Source organism: Podarcis cretensis (genome assembly GCF_951804945.1).
Source record: "Podarcis cretensis genome assembly, chromosome: 5".
In the NCBI taxonomy this organism is placed as follows: Eukaryota; Metazoa; Chordata; class Lepidosauria; order Squamata; family Lacertidae; genus Podarcis; species Podarcis cretensis.
The window spans coordinates 48,108,067-48,122,942 of record NC_137174.1 but is presented as its reverse complement, the minus strand read 5'-3'; the positions used below and the strand labels follow the sequence as shown (position 1 = coordinate 48,122,942).

The following is a 14,876-nucleotide window of genomic DNA, read 5'->3' as shown; positions in this document are numbered from 1 at the left end:
TTTTTTTTCTAGTTGCCTTTTAAAGTTGACTTTTGGATAGAAGGACCAAGGAAAGAACTTGCTTCTCTCCCCCTGTGCTTTTGTATGCTAAGGGCATGCACCGCAGAGGTGACCCTGGGTAAGTAACTCATAATATTTCAGAAGAAGGTTGGACAGTATTCCTTTCCACATGATTTTCTATGCAGTTTGCTGTATTCTATCTGTGTGACCTGTGAGTCACACATTCTCTCTCCCTGCCTCCACCCACAAGTGTGTGTGTTGGGAGTAGCGCATACTACATAACTGCTTGCTCCTAAAGCCCACACAGCACCAGCTCCTTGCTCTTTCAGGCAAAGAGCAAGTTGTCCTTGTGCCACAACAAGAGACTACTGTGCCCTGCCTTTCTCCCTCTGCATTGAGGTTTTTCTCTGAGATGGTCCATTGGGGTCTCCATTAAGAGCAATGGGAGAGGAGGCACGACCAATTCTTGTCCCCATCCCCAGCTACTCCCCCTATGGCGCCATCCCCTCTTTGTACCAGCAATTGGGGAGAAAGTGCTGGGTGAGTTTGACACATTGAGATTCAGTGGAACTCAACAAATCTGATTGACTTGTGGGACTGGTGTCAGCCACTCACTGAACATGCAGTGAGCAACCCGTCATGGACAATAGTAGAGGGGTAATAACTTCACTCCTCAAATCTTTATATAGAGTGCAAGCTAGAAACACATGTGCCACTGACTCAATACTGCCGTCTCCACATGGACATAACCATTTTTCCAGCGGAATCTTTTTGAAATCGACCCTCAAGTACAGCCAAAGCCAGTTTATTCAATCTTGTGGAAGTGAAAGTGCGCCTGTATTTTGGAATTGTTAAATTTTGCTAATAGGGTGCCAGGGTTTCAAAATGACTAGGTGGAAAATTATCATACCATGGACAAAAGTTCCTTATCGTGGCCAAATTATTTTGTCACTCAGTATCATAGAGGCGCTGTCTAATTAAATTATTTGCTTTATTGAAGCCCAGGTTCAAGAATCTGTTCAAATCTTCTTGTTCTGTACAGCTACTAAAAGCATGAAAGCCTTAATATGGCAACCCTAACACCAAGACCTACACAACTCTCCCAGATCAATGAAACAAACTGGACAGAGTAGCTTATGTTTGGAAGAGTGTAGTTGTAGGTGGTGTGTCAATAACAACATAGCACCTCTCTGACATCCTGTTTCCCTGATAGAACAGTGCTGTTTAAGAGCCATTGTAAAAGTGACAAAATATTGAGCCATCAATTTGAAACCTGCGGTTTTGCTAAACACAAGATCTATATTGGTGTTTCTGAAACCTGTGGTTTTTAATGTAGTAAATACATATGACCGTATAGCTTCCCCAATGAAATCAATAAGAATAGTCAGACAGAAAGGAAGCCAACTGGAAACTGCAGTGCTCATTTCTTATTTGGCTCAGAAGCATTTTCTTAAATAGATTTTGCAGTTTTGTTGAACTCATTTTTTTTTTAATTCTGTGTAGGCAAATCATTCAATTGGATATTAACTTATTTTAATAATCAGGAAGGATCAGCAGTTGAAAAAGTAGAAATTGCCTTGAAAAAGTTTTTTAAACTAGTATTTTCTTTCTTATATGGCTCTGTACAGTCTAACAAATATCTTTCACCAGTATGAACATTTCATCTTTAATTTGTAATCAGTGCTACAAGGCAATAGAGTTGGAATAAGCACCTATGGGTGTACTAAGTGCAATGGAATTTCTTAAAATAGCTCACTTTCTGGATAGCAATTGTCACTGAAGACTTGCTGTATAAATACACTTGTTTATGTCTGGAAGCCTCCTATACAAGGCTTTCGATGCACAGAAGTATGGGCTATATAAGCATAAGGCAATTATAGGAATTCATGGATGCTACTGGTGACTATTATTCATGTTCTGTCTCCACTGTTAGAGGCAATATGCCTCTGAATATCAGTTGCTGGGAATCAACAGAGGGAAGAACACATTTGCATTCAATTCCTGCTTGCATGCTTAATGGAGGTATCTAATGGGCTATTGTGAGCACAGCATTCTGGACTATATGGGCAAGAAAGTAGGTTTATAATCAGACCTCTATCACAAGATGTTTAAGAAAAGCCTTGTGGAATGTCATTTACAGGTGAACATTGCAGGTAAAGGGGATTACACATAGACTGGTTTCAATTCTGATGCCATGATTTTTACTCAAAGGTTTGGATCCTAAGATGTGCTAACTTTCATGGAAGGAAGCTCCCCTGAACTACCCTTGCCCAAGTCACCTGGGACCCATGAAAATCCCCCAAGGGTGAGTGCACCTTGCCATCCTGTAATGTGGATGGGACATAGGGGCTTCAGGGAGAGGAGAGGGCATGAAAAGTTCCTTCCATGAATTTATTTAACATATCTTGGGATCCAGTCCCATATGCACAATAAAAGAAGTAGCATTTCAGTGCTAATGTATAACTGCTTTTTAAAATACAAACTTGGCAACTGTATTTGGGCATGCAAATTAGCATGCGGTGTTCCGCCACAAGCACAATGTGAACTTGCAATTCATACAGAACAGCCTTTCAGGATACTAGTGGTGCCTTTTCTTTGAGAAGACAGCTTCTGTCTAGACTTCTAGACAGCATAATTTTTACCATCCCTTGTATTAATGTCTATAAAATTTATAGAACAAATTAAATTTTTAGCAGATGCTTCCCAGAGACAGTTGTATGTGATTCTTAGTTTAGATCTGATTTTTCTTCCCCCCAGAAAGGTTGACATTGCACATATAATTCTTGTTTCAACATTTTCAGAAAGCAGATGATATCTAGTTGCTTTTCATCAGTCTGTGACAGATTGAACTGATGTGCTGATGCCCAGCTGTCTCTGGCCTTGACAATCTGAGAATGCCATTTATAATCAAGCAAAATATGGTAACTTGATATTTCAAACCTGTAATGAAACAGCAGGTCACAGAATGTGTAGAATTAGATATAATTTTATGCACCTTTCAAGTATATTTAGTGTTGCTCAGATATTCCAAGTTTCCATTATCTGATTTTGCTTTCTCTATGCCCTAGGAGGTTTTGTCTGTCGAAGAGAGGGGGAGTGTCTGGTGAGAGGGATCCTCATTGTTTATATCTAATTTTTCACAAAATATGTTAACACAGCTTGCTTTCCATCTTCCTTAAAAATTGACTTGCAAAATGTCTAAGCCTAAGCCCGTTTGAAACAATTCCAATAGTTTATAAAAATCATAGCATGTTGTTTACTGTGCAGTGACCTCCTTTAGAAGGATTTGGTACTCCAGGTGTCTGGTATGCTCAACAAATCACTTTTCAGCTGATACATAAAGCAACATAAAGCAACTGGAAGGCTAGCATAATAAATGGACTCAAGGACATTTCATGTCATTATCTTTCTTTTTATAGCTTGAGGATGTGGACATGGCTTGGATCAGTCAGGTGACCACCTGCAATCTGGACAATTGCACTTCTTGGCTGATAACTAGCGGAGAGGGGGGAACTGGCTGGACCAGAAAGGTGATTAAAGCCTCCTTGCAGGAGGGGATGGTCCCTGCCTGCTTGAAGGAAGCAGTGGTAAAACCACTCCTCAAGAAACCCTCATTGGATTAGGAAAATCTAAGTAACTGCCGGCCAGTTGCCAGTCTCCCTTCCCTTCCTAACTGATGGTTGTAGGCCAGTTCCAGGTGCTCTTGAAAGAAATTGATTTTCTAGATCCATTTCAATCTGGGTTTTAGGCCCAGTTTTGGGACAGAAACTGCTTTGGTCACCCTGTATGATAACTTCTGTCTGAAGAGGGTCAGGAGAAATGTGTCCCTGTTAGTTGGCCTTGACCTCTCAACAGGTATCCTTCTGGAGTAGTTATCCAAGTTGGGGGTGCGTGACACTGCTTTGCAGTGGTTCCAGTCCTACTTAGTTTCCAGATAGCGATGCTTTTGGCCCTGTGTGGGGTTCCTCAGGGTTCAATTTTATCCCCCATGTCGTTTGACACCTACATGAAACTTCTGAGTGGGTTCATCCAGATTTTGGAGTACGTGGTCAACAATATGCTAATGGCACACAGTTCAACTTCTCTTTTACATCTGCAGGTGAGGCAGTGGATGTGCTGCACCATTGTCTTGCTTTGGCAATGGACTGGATGAGAGCCAACAAAATGAAGCTTAATCCAGAAAAGTTTGGAAACACCAGCTGGTGCAGAATTCAGAGGCCATGTTGCTCACTGGGAGCAGATGATCTGAGCATATAACACTGATTATGACCAAACTGCACTGGCTGCCAGTCAGTTTCCAGGTCTAATTCAACATGCTTGTTTTGACTTACAAAGCTTCAAACGGCTCAGAACCACAATACCATATGAACCGATATGGACTCTTTGGTCATCATCTGAGGCCCTTCTTCAGTCTCCCTCGCTAAAAGAGGTCTGGAAGCGGGTATCATGAGAATGGGCCTTTTCTGTAGTGTCTCCCCATTTGTGGAATGCTCGCCTGGTGCCTTTGCTACATATCTTTAGGCTCCAGGCAAAAACATTCCCATTCTCCTAGGATTTTGGCTAATTAAACAATGTATGGTCCTTTACCTTTAATTGTTGTTACCATATTATGAACTTTTGCATTTTTATATTGTAAAACAGATGAAGGGTGGTATAGAAATGTAATAAAAAATAAAAAGCATATTGTCAAAATAAAGTTTCTGTATAGTTCCTGCCCCTCCCAATTGTGCTATAAATACAAACACAGAAATTCTCTACAATTACTGTTGTACATTATATACACCCGTCACGATGATTTATTCCTGGAGCATGTGTTACAACTTTATCTTTATATTATACTGTCATTTTAGCCTCTGCATTCCCAGTATGATTCCACTTTAGCATAAAACATCACTTTCCCCCTCTGTTTAGTCTTTTAATATTGGATCTCTTATGAGAAAGTGCAGTGGCCCCCAATGTGTTTGTATGCGGCAGGTCTAAATTCTGTTACTTGTTGTCTCACTTTCTTCTTGCAGTACTCTTCTCATTCACATCATGATGACTAGTGAGCATAAAAAGTGCATCTACCTGAATGTTTCAAGTCTGCCTCGGGTTGTAGCTCTTGAACAGGAGTAGCTGGCATCATAGGATGGTACTGCAGAACTGCCCTCTCAGTAATGCCATCGCTGTTACTTACAAGGATTATATGTGGTCAGGGCAAGGCATGGTAGGCCAGGAGAATCAGACTGGCTCTGCCAGTGCCCCCGTGCAGCCCTGCCCCTGCTGCCACCCTGGCCCATTCAGGTACAGGAGGTGTGGTATACAAATTTTAGTATTATTATTAATATTTAAGTTTATTATTAATTCAGTGGGGCTAACTCCTAGGTAAGTGGTGCTATGATTGCAGCCTAAATGCAATCATTAGCCAAAAGAAAATGTAATATTCGGCAGTCTTTAGCAAAAAAGAAAAGAAAAGAAAAGTTGACCAAATAGTATGAAACATCCTGCAAGAACAATGTTAAATGACTTTCTCATACTTTACACTAAAAATATTACAAGTGGAAAGGGTATAAAAGAAGACTCCCATCTCTGAACCATAACTGGCTCTTTATGATGATGATGATGATGATGAAGAAGAGTTTGGATTTGATATCCCACCTTTCACTCCCTTTAAGGAGTCTCAAAGCGGCTAACATTCTCCTTTCCCTTCCTCCCCCACAACAAACAGTCTGTGAGGTGAGTGGGGCTGAGAGACTTCAAAGAAGTGTGAGAACAAGTTGTTTAAATGCACATCCCTGAGTGCCTAACTTGTTCATTCATATAGGCCAGTTCTCAAGAGGGTTATTCTAAGGAAACAAATTTCAATTCTCTATCCTCCTCCCTAGCAGCATAAATGAAGGTTGAGTTTGGTATTACTTTTCTAAATACACAAACATCTGAGAGTCTTGTGACCTAAGAGGCATACAGGTAGTGCTAAAAAATGATCCGTTTTTGTGGTACTGTTCTATAGCTTGGGCCAACTCAAAGCAACAAAACAAGCATGTATCTAACTATTAGATGACAGTTGCTTCCAGTCTGTGTGTGATTCTCTTTTCTCCATTTTAAAGTGATGCTAGAAGCTGGTCTAACATGAATGAATGCACATGTAATGGTCTGCAGCCACATGGCCACTGAACATATATTTATGCTGTGTAAAGCACTGTTTGATTTTGCAAAACCAGCAGCCCAGAAGAAGTGACTTCTCCTCATGTAGTGAATGAATTTCAGTGCACCTAGAAATCCTTATAGCTGCATGTTGCAAAAATCAGGAATCTAGGGGTTGTTCCATGTGTTAAGTTAGACTTGTATACATGACGACAATGCAGCTGACTCCATGTGGGAGCTATTTTCACATGCCAAGTCATTTTCATCAGGCCACTTCCCCCTCCCACAAACCACTGCAAAACAGCCCACACAATTTTACTTCAAGGATTTTTGTTAATGTCCAGAGATTCCATGGCAGCTTATGTAATGTTAACGATATAAATTATAAAAAGCAGTGTAGCATATGGTGAGCTCTGTACCTTGAGAAGCCTAGTAGAGTGATTGCCAAAAAAATATAGTAGAGTGATTTCAAACCACTGGCAGCTGCAACTGTTTAAACTTGCTTAGAATATTCAGTCTGGTTATGTAGAAGGGGTGTCCGTGGTCCCCCAACTCCATTGAATGTACATAGTATGGAGAATGGAACTGACAGATGACTCTTGTGGTGTCTTCAAAAGATGTGACTACAGCACCCGTTTTTTAAAAATAAATAAATTAATTTTTTATTGTTAAAATAGTTCATCATTAATACACATATATTACAGATATACAAGCGTACAAACATACATTTCATATAATCCTTAAAAGTGTTCAAACATACTTACACTCAATCCCACAAATAATTCCTTTTCCCATCACCATCCACCACCCCTCACCCCACCTTTGTGTTAGACTTCCAATCTACTCAATTGCAATTTCTTTCCACTTCTATTACTTTCTTTCACACACCTTTAGCCTAATTTCATACTTCTTTTTCTATTACACATTGTTATCCATCTTATTCAGTATTTCAGTGTTTGAAATGGAACTTGTTTATTCTATTAGAATAAATAAAGTTCTGATTTTTCGATATGGTTTTGCAAGTATCTTTTAAACACCTTCCAGTCCCTATCTATCTTCTCTTTTGAGATCCTTCCAATTTCTCCCATTGTTTTGGATAAATTGTAGTACTCCAATAATTTGGCAAGCCACTCTATTTTTGTCAGTACAATACTGCTTTTCCAGTTTTTTGCAATCAATAGCCTTGTTGCACTGTTGCACTACTGTTGACTACAGCACCCTAATTGTCTAGATAATCCTTGAGTGCAGACTTTATACCATTCCATAATAATTAACTTACTAATTTGATTATACCTAATCAGAAAATAGAGACAGGGCACTTGTAGAATTAGAAATGCACCCAGTTAGATTTTAGGGGTGATCATGGAGGGCTACATCACATCCAAACAGATGCCATTGAACATTCTTATGTGATGGCTTTGACTCCCATATAGCAATGGGAACATTTTATAATATACTGGCATGGATCAGGGTTCAATTCATGAAGCTTATCACACCTGATAACTCATTAAAATATGAACAAGGGCACAGAACTCTTGGGAGTCAAATAGTTCTTTGCAGAGTTCTGGCTGACCTCATAACATGTAGCTTCCATAGGCAAAAATTAGAGTCGGTATAAGAAAAACGAAAGTAGGTAACACATCCTCCAGGGAAGCTCAGTTCCTTGTCTTTCAAGTCCATTAGGTCCTCCTGGACCTAATGCTGTCCATTACTCTTTCCTCCTTTTCTATTCACTAATATTACCCATGTAAAATTATATTATGTAAATCTCATCCATTTATGCTCAAATGTCTGATTTGCATTAAGTTAGTTTGAGTGTTGAAATTGATTTTTCTGCTTGGCAGATATGACTTCTAAAAAAAAAGGAAGAGTGTTCTCAGATGCCCTGGCAGATTTATTGGGCAGTAACTAAGAGCAAATAACCCAGTGATCATAGTTTGTGTCTGTGTGAAAACCAGGCTCCTTTCCAGTTCAGAGCGCGAATTAAACAAAAAACTACTCTGCCAACTAATACCAATTAAATCCTGTGATTTAATTACAATGCTCAACATTCCCATTTTTTGTGTGTTCACCTTATTTTCATAATCTCTTTCCCCAAGTAAATACTTTAAACTATGCAAAGCTACTTACAGCCCCTGCAGACACCAAATCCTGACCCTCTTGAAATTAGTTGAAGGACATGAACACCAGTCAATGCCGAATCCGGTCCTTAGAGGATATATTGCTACTAAATGTTTAAAAAGTCTTCCATTAATGTATCTTGCAGCAGATGGATTTCCTCTGTCTCAAAACACTATTAAGCATATTCACAACCAGAGCTGAGTGTTGTTGAATATGCATGGCAAAACGTTATGTGGCAACAGAAAATGGCTGGTCGGCATCCTTGTCTTGAAGGCCATGTAACCAAATTTGAATGTTATTAAAGGGAGGAACGAAAAAGGTTAGGAGTGAAGGAGGGTTGAGCAATTCTTTGCAGAGAATGAAAATATATACTCTTGATTATTTATGAGAAAAAACATTTTAAATGAGAAGGGACTGTTTGGAAGTTACACCAATGCACTATAAAGCTTTGATAATTCACCCACCCACCCAGTTTTATCATTTATTGTATGGACTGCCAGGGCATAACAATATAAAGCAATGCAGTATTAGTCTGTTGGGTCCCATCCCCCCCCACTCTTTAAAGCATTTTTTGCTTTGATCTTCAGCTGAAAAAAACTTCCAGAGTGGCTTAGAAAGATTAATAGTCCCTGCCCTCATAATTAAAAGGTTTGATACGAAAGTAAAAGGAATTATGAAGGAGGAAGGGAAATGCACATTCGGACATTCATAGAGGAAAGACTACTAGCGGCTACTGGTCATGAAACCTGTATGTAACCTGCAGGTTTCAAGTGAAGAACCAGCTGCTGAGGAGTGATGGCTTTTAGGTGGAGGTTTTTTTTAATGGCTTTATTCTGCTCAGCTTTTTATTGATGTTTTCATGCTGGCTCCATGTTTCAGCTGATCTTCCATTGTTAATTTATCGCCTTGTTTAAAATACTTTTCATCTTGTAAATTACTCTATGAGGCTTGCATCCTATTAAGCTGCATACCCTCCAAAATTTCTCCAATGAAAATAGGGACATCCCATTCCATAATGATAGTTTTACTATTTATACCCCACACATCTTACTGGGTTGCCCCAGCCACTTTGGACAGTTTCCAACGTATATGAAAACATAATTCAACATTAAAGAAAACCTTCCCTATCCAGGATTGCCTTCAGACGGCTTTTTTTTGGGGGGGGGGTGTCGGATAACTCCATACCCTCCAACATTTCTCCAATGAAAATAGGGACATCCTAAGGAAAAGTGGGACATTCTGGGATCTGAAGATGGGCTGTATATGATGAGACAAATAAATAAAATCGAAAATGGGATGCTGGATCTGGTGGATCTTTTGGTCTGATTCCACATAGTTATTTTTTATTATCTTTGCAGCTAGGGTTATCCTAGGTGTGCATGAGCCTGAAAGATTCTTAACCACATACAGTTGTCCCCACCCCCACCCCCAGACCTTGTATATGAATTTTTTATGGCTGTGCATCAACAAAATACATCTTAGGAATGTGTCATAGCAGGTATTATGTAATGATGTGTCAGGACGTCATACGTAGCTATGTTTCTTTTTATGATAGTCTGTTTCCTTGTGTCATGTATGTTTCCAGTCAGTTTGGCATAACCAGAGGGAGCGACTGTCGTGTGAGCTGAATGGATATAAATAACAGGATTTATGCAGTTCCTCTTAAAATGTGGTTGGGAAACTGTGATGCTCCAAATGTTGCTGGATGGTATTTCCCACCACACTTGGCCATGCCCAGCGGTTAGGGATGATGCGAGTCTGGAGGGCCACAGCTCCCTTCTCCCTTCTTCTAAAGATGAGATTGTTGAAGGATTTCAGGTTCAAACTTGGTTGGGCAAAGAAGTCACAAAAATGGAGGGGGAGGGGAAGCATTGGCCCTCCAGATGCTATTGAACTACAATTCCCATCATCCCTGGCCATTGGCCATGTTTGTTGTGATCCACAAACATGCATTGCATTTTTCATATTTACAGTGAAAGGTTACAGGAATCTACCTGAGCTTGCACAAAAATGCTTTGATGCAGAACATACATGCCTGAAATTGGCCTGATCCAACAGACTGTTTTTTAAGTTTATATGTTCTTAACTCGTAACCAATCTCCTTTTAAATCACAAAAAATATTAAAGTTTGTTAGTGAGCTGGGCTCAGTTCATGGTCAGGCATTAACAAATAGATTCAATCTACAAACCACTGAGTTTCAATGGCATCTCTAGACCTTTGTTTTCACAAACAGCAGCTGTTAGATAAGCCTGTTTCTGGACTTTCATATAAGACTGCAGCTGAGGGATCACATTATGGGATACTTTCCCATGAAGGCAAGATTCCTACACATAGAAAACAGTATGCGTGAATGAAGGTTAGGCTCTTAATAGTTTTTTGGGATAAATTTTTTGCTTGATGGAGTAGACAAATTATTGCAATTTTGTGCAGAGGCTGGTGAACGATAATGGAAAACAGAGAGGGATCCTGACCTCCCTTACACCTGCAGTGACTTTTTGCTTGCTCTCCAATGTAAATTTTCAGAAGCTGGGGGAACAACAGCAAACTTAAACGAGGGTATAATGATAGCAGCCACTGTGTACATACCGTATTAAACCTAATGAAGACAGTTATTTATATGCAATTTAGCAATAATAATAAAACTTTGCTTTTTGGCTCACTTCCCAGATTAAAAAAACACCCTTGAAATTGTTTGCAAGTGCAGTCTTAAAGAATATAAAGGCTGCTTGCTTTCTAAGGACATTGGTTTTCCTCAGGAGAAAACAGAACTGAAAAGCAAGACACTGTAAAAAGAAAAGGGGGTGGGGGGAATCATTTGATGCAGAACTGGACCCCTGCAGCCTTTTTTTCTGGTGACGCTTTGAAGTTACTGCATTTTCTCTCTTTATTTTTGATATTGGTCACCTTAAAAAGTAAAGGTAAAGGTACCCCTGCCCATTAGGTCCAGTCGCGGACGACTCTGGGGTTGCGGCGCTCATCTTGCTTTATTTGCCGAGGGAGCCGGCGTACAGCTTCCAGGTCATGTGGCCAGCATGACTAAGCCACTTCTGGCAAACCAGAGCAGTGCACGGAAACGCCGTTTATCTTCCCGCCGGAGTGGTACCTATTTATCTACTTGCACTTTGACGTGCTTTCGAACTGCTAGGTTGGCTGGAGCAGGGACCGAGCAACGGGAGCTCACCCCATTGTGGGGATTCGAACTGCCAATCTTCTGATCGGCAAGTCCTAGGCCCTGTGGTTTAACCCACAGTGCCACCCACATCCCTTATTGGTCACCTTACAGAAGTGCTAAAGAAGAGTGTAGATTCACACTAAGCCACTTCCACTGTTCACTGTATTTGGCTGTCTATCAGGGTGCTGGTTTTTTTAAGCAAAGACTCCCTCTGTAAATTCATGTCATGGTTGTGCAGGAATAATATTATGGACACTGTTCTATCTCCATTGTCCTCGCCTTCCAAAAGCTTGACTGTCATCTATGCAGATATTGTTTTGACACTAAATCAAAACATCCCCCACTCAGCCTTTTAAAATTGTTTTATTTCTGTGAGAGTTTAACACAGGTTTTTTTTAAAGGACCTTGATACTCTAGCCACATTATGATTTTATGTTTTTAAATGCGTTTTATTGTACTTGTGACTTTGCATTGTAAGTTGTCCAGGAAATTTATTTTAAAGTCAAGATAGCCATTTCCATAATTTAGGGCACCATCTGCACAATTTGGAACCCTGTCCATCTGCCCCCTGAAAGCGTTAGAATGTGGGGAGAGCTCTAGGTGTATATAGTTTTATGCATTTAGATTCTCACCAGATGTTTGAAAACATGTAGAGCAGTGCCAGTGGCTGCTGCCACAATATATCTGCACTGAAGTCTGATAAACCCCTAGTTTAAGGGAGGCCGGAGCCTTCCATTTGTTGGGCTCCAGCTCCCATCATTCCTGACCATTGGTTCTGTTGGCTGGGACTTTTGAAAACTGAAATTTCTCCCACCTATCCTATCTGGGCCAAAAAAGATTTCTTGTAGATGATTCCAGAGTGTATTTACACAGGCAGATATTTTACACTCAACCAAACCTTTAACGTTCTTTCAACTCCTATTCTCATGGAAGCCCTCAATTAGCTTACTTTTAAGTGCTGTCCCCCACACTACAAGGAAATCCAGGTTTGTGACTGAGGCTAGTCTTGGCAAACAGCTGCAACCTCATTTCTACATTAAGTGCATGCTTAATATAGTGTACTTAGGACTTTCTGCATTTTCCATCTGCACCTCAGCCCAACAGGTTTATGCCTCTGGTTCCACAACAAAGCCATAAAATGGACATGTGATTGCAACCTATGCTTGTGGAGTTCAGTACTTGTGGCTGGAGTCAGGTGAGCAGGCAGCACACAGGGGGCAACCTTTATGTGAACCACCGGGAGACCTTCGGGTATAGGGCGGTATGGAAATTAAATAAATTAAATAAAAAATCTACCATGCATTGTGTCTGCTGCACAGCACAACTTATGCCTCTGAGTTATTTGTACCTGGGGACATTATCCGATGTTCATAGGGAGTGAAGTGTTATGAAGATGACTCCATAGCAGGCATTGTAGAATTTACAGTGACTTCCTTTTAAGAGAGATTAGAGACTTTTGAGTTACAAAGTTCAACCATTGTTGTTAAACACACAGCTTTCTATTCAGTGGTGTTGCTTCCCTTTCCAAATTTATAGGAGCTGGTGGTGTTCTCTCTAACTCGTTAGTATGCTATTCTGCTTTAAATGACTGCAGCAGAGCAGGCTGTATATGATGAGTTGAGATGGAATTGCACAGATGAGCTCTCGCTGATGAGCTGTGCATTGCTTCAAAGGCGGCAAACACGCATTAGGGAGAGTTTACAGCAGCCTCTTAACAGGGTTATTTTTGTAAGGGTTGTGAAGGGATGTCATCAATAAGATGACCCAGGCACGATGCTCTTCTCTTGCAACTTTTTTTTTTTTGCTTCTAATCTCTTCTGTCACTCATACAGCAAAGCTGCTCTGTGTTTCCTTTTAATTTTTAAACAAAAAATTGGCCCAGAGAAATAGCCGGGTCAGCAGTTTATTTCTGAGGCTACATCTAAAAGGCCTCGTGATTTTATTCTTTTATGTGAAAATCACTGAAGTTAGTGTGCCAGTGAGCCTAGTCGGAGATGAATGTCTCCCTGTGGGAAACTGCGGTAGTAAAGTCATTACATGAGCATTTCCCCTCAGAATTACGTATCTGAATCGACCCAAGATCTTTGAAGCCTGCTTGGCATTCAGCTGATAGGGACAACAGTACTGAAAGAAGTAGAAGCTGGTTGCTTCATAAGAGGAGTTCCAGCAGGACAACAAGGTCAGTCACACAGAAGTGGACAGAATTCCTAATATTCCACCATTACAGAAGGATGGTTCATAGACTCTGTGAGTTATATCCAGCTAAGTCATCCTTAGTGCATTTTCAATGGGTTCACTCTATGACCAATGTTGGATAGCACCCAGTATATTCTCCCTCCCCACCTGATATGTACAAGCTATGTATCATATAGGTAAGTAAGCTAGTTATTCCTCAGGCATGCTATACTCAAGATTGTTATCAGCAAGTTTGTTACATTGGAATGTGTTTGTGTATTTGTTGTTTGTGTTTTTATGAGTTTTTTTTGGGGGGGATGGGTCAATCTGGATGGAACCCTAGGTTCCATTTCTAGAGCTTGCGATCCAGTATAAGAGCAACCTTGCCAAACTAGTTCTTTTGGCTTTGGCTGGCTGGTTAAGCACCATGATTTAGCATAACGAAAGAAGCAGCTCTGTGCCATAGAACAAATGAGTGGGCCTTCCCCCCACCCGTAGCTGCTATGTGGAGGACATGGGTGGCACTGTGGTCTAAACCATCGGTCTTCCTGGGCTTGCTGATCGGAAGATCGGCAGTTCGAATCCCCGCAACAGGGTGAGCTCCTTTTGCTCTGTCCCTGCACCTGTCAACCTAGCAGTTCGAAAGCATGCCAGTGCAAGTAGATAAATAGGTGCTGCTGCAGCGGGAAGGTAAACAGTGTTTCTGTGTGCTCTGGTTTCCGTGATGGTGTTCTGTTGCACTAGTAGTGGTGTAGTCATGCTGGCCACCTGACCCGGAAAGTTGTCTGTGGACAAACACTGGCTCCTTGGGCCTGAAAGCAAGATGAGCGCCACACCCCATAGTTGCCTTTGACTGGACTTAACAGTCCAGCGGTCATTTACCTTTACCTTTTACTTAACTGCTGTGTAGGAGAACCATAGTCAAAATTGTGGGGGGTGGAATCTGGGAGCTGGATATGAAATGTGAGAGGTTGTAGACTCGAGAGACATTTTCTGCTCTGTGCTGGACTATGAGCTATCCCTGGAAACCTAAGGGGGAAGCAAGATCTGTTGGAGTGTTAATGCTGTGAGCCCGTCTATCCTGTGCTTAGGTTGTATATATGTGCAAATGAAACCGTACATCCTAATGTCATCAAAGTCTACCCTCACCTTTATTTGAAGCAAACCAAGCCATGGGCAAGTACTGGAATGCCTAGAGTCTGCTCAGAGATTGGAGTGGTGTGTAACAGTATTTTTATCCTCTCATTTAAAAAACAAATACCATGTTCTATTATTATTTTTTGC

The 14,876-nt window shown here is 40.8% G+C and overlaps 1 long non-coding RNA gene across 1 annotated transcript; it reads left to right on the top strand.

Annotated features, from left to right (window-relative positions):
* LOC307216022 lies at nt 1-4,581 on the top strand. The gene is made up of 3 exons (XR_013838887.1): nt 1-118; nt 3,069-3,103; nt 4,100-4,581. It is a non-coding gene; the product is annotated as an uncharacterized lncRNA (long non-coding RNA).
* The last annotated feature ends 10,295 nt before the right edge of the window (nt 4,582-14,876 follow it).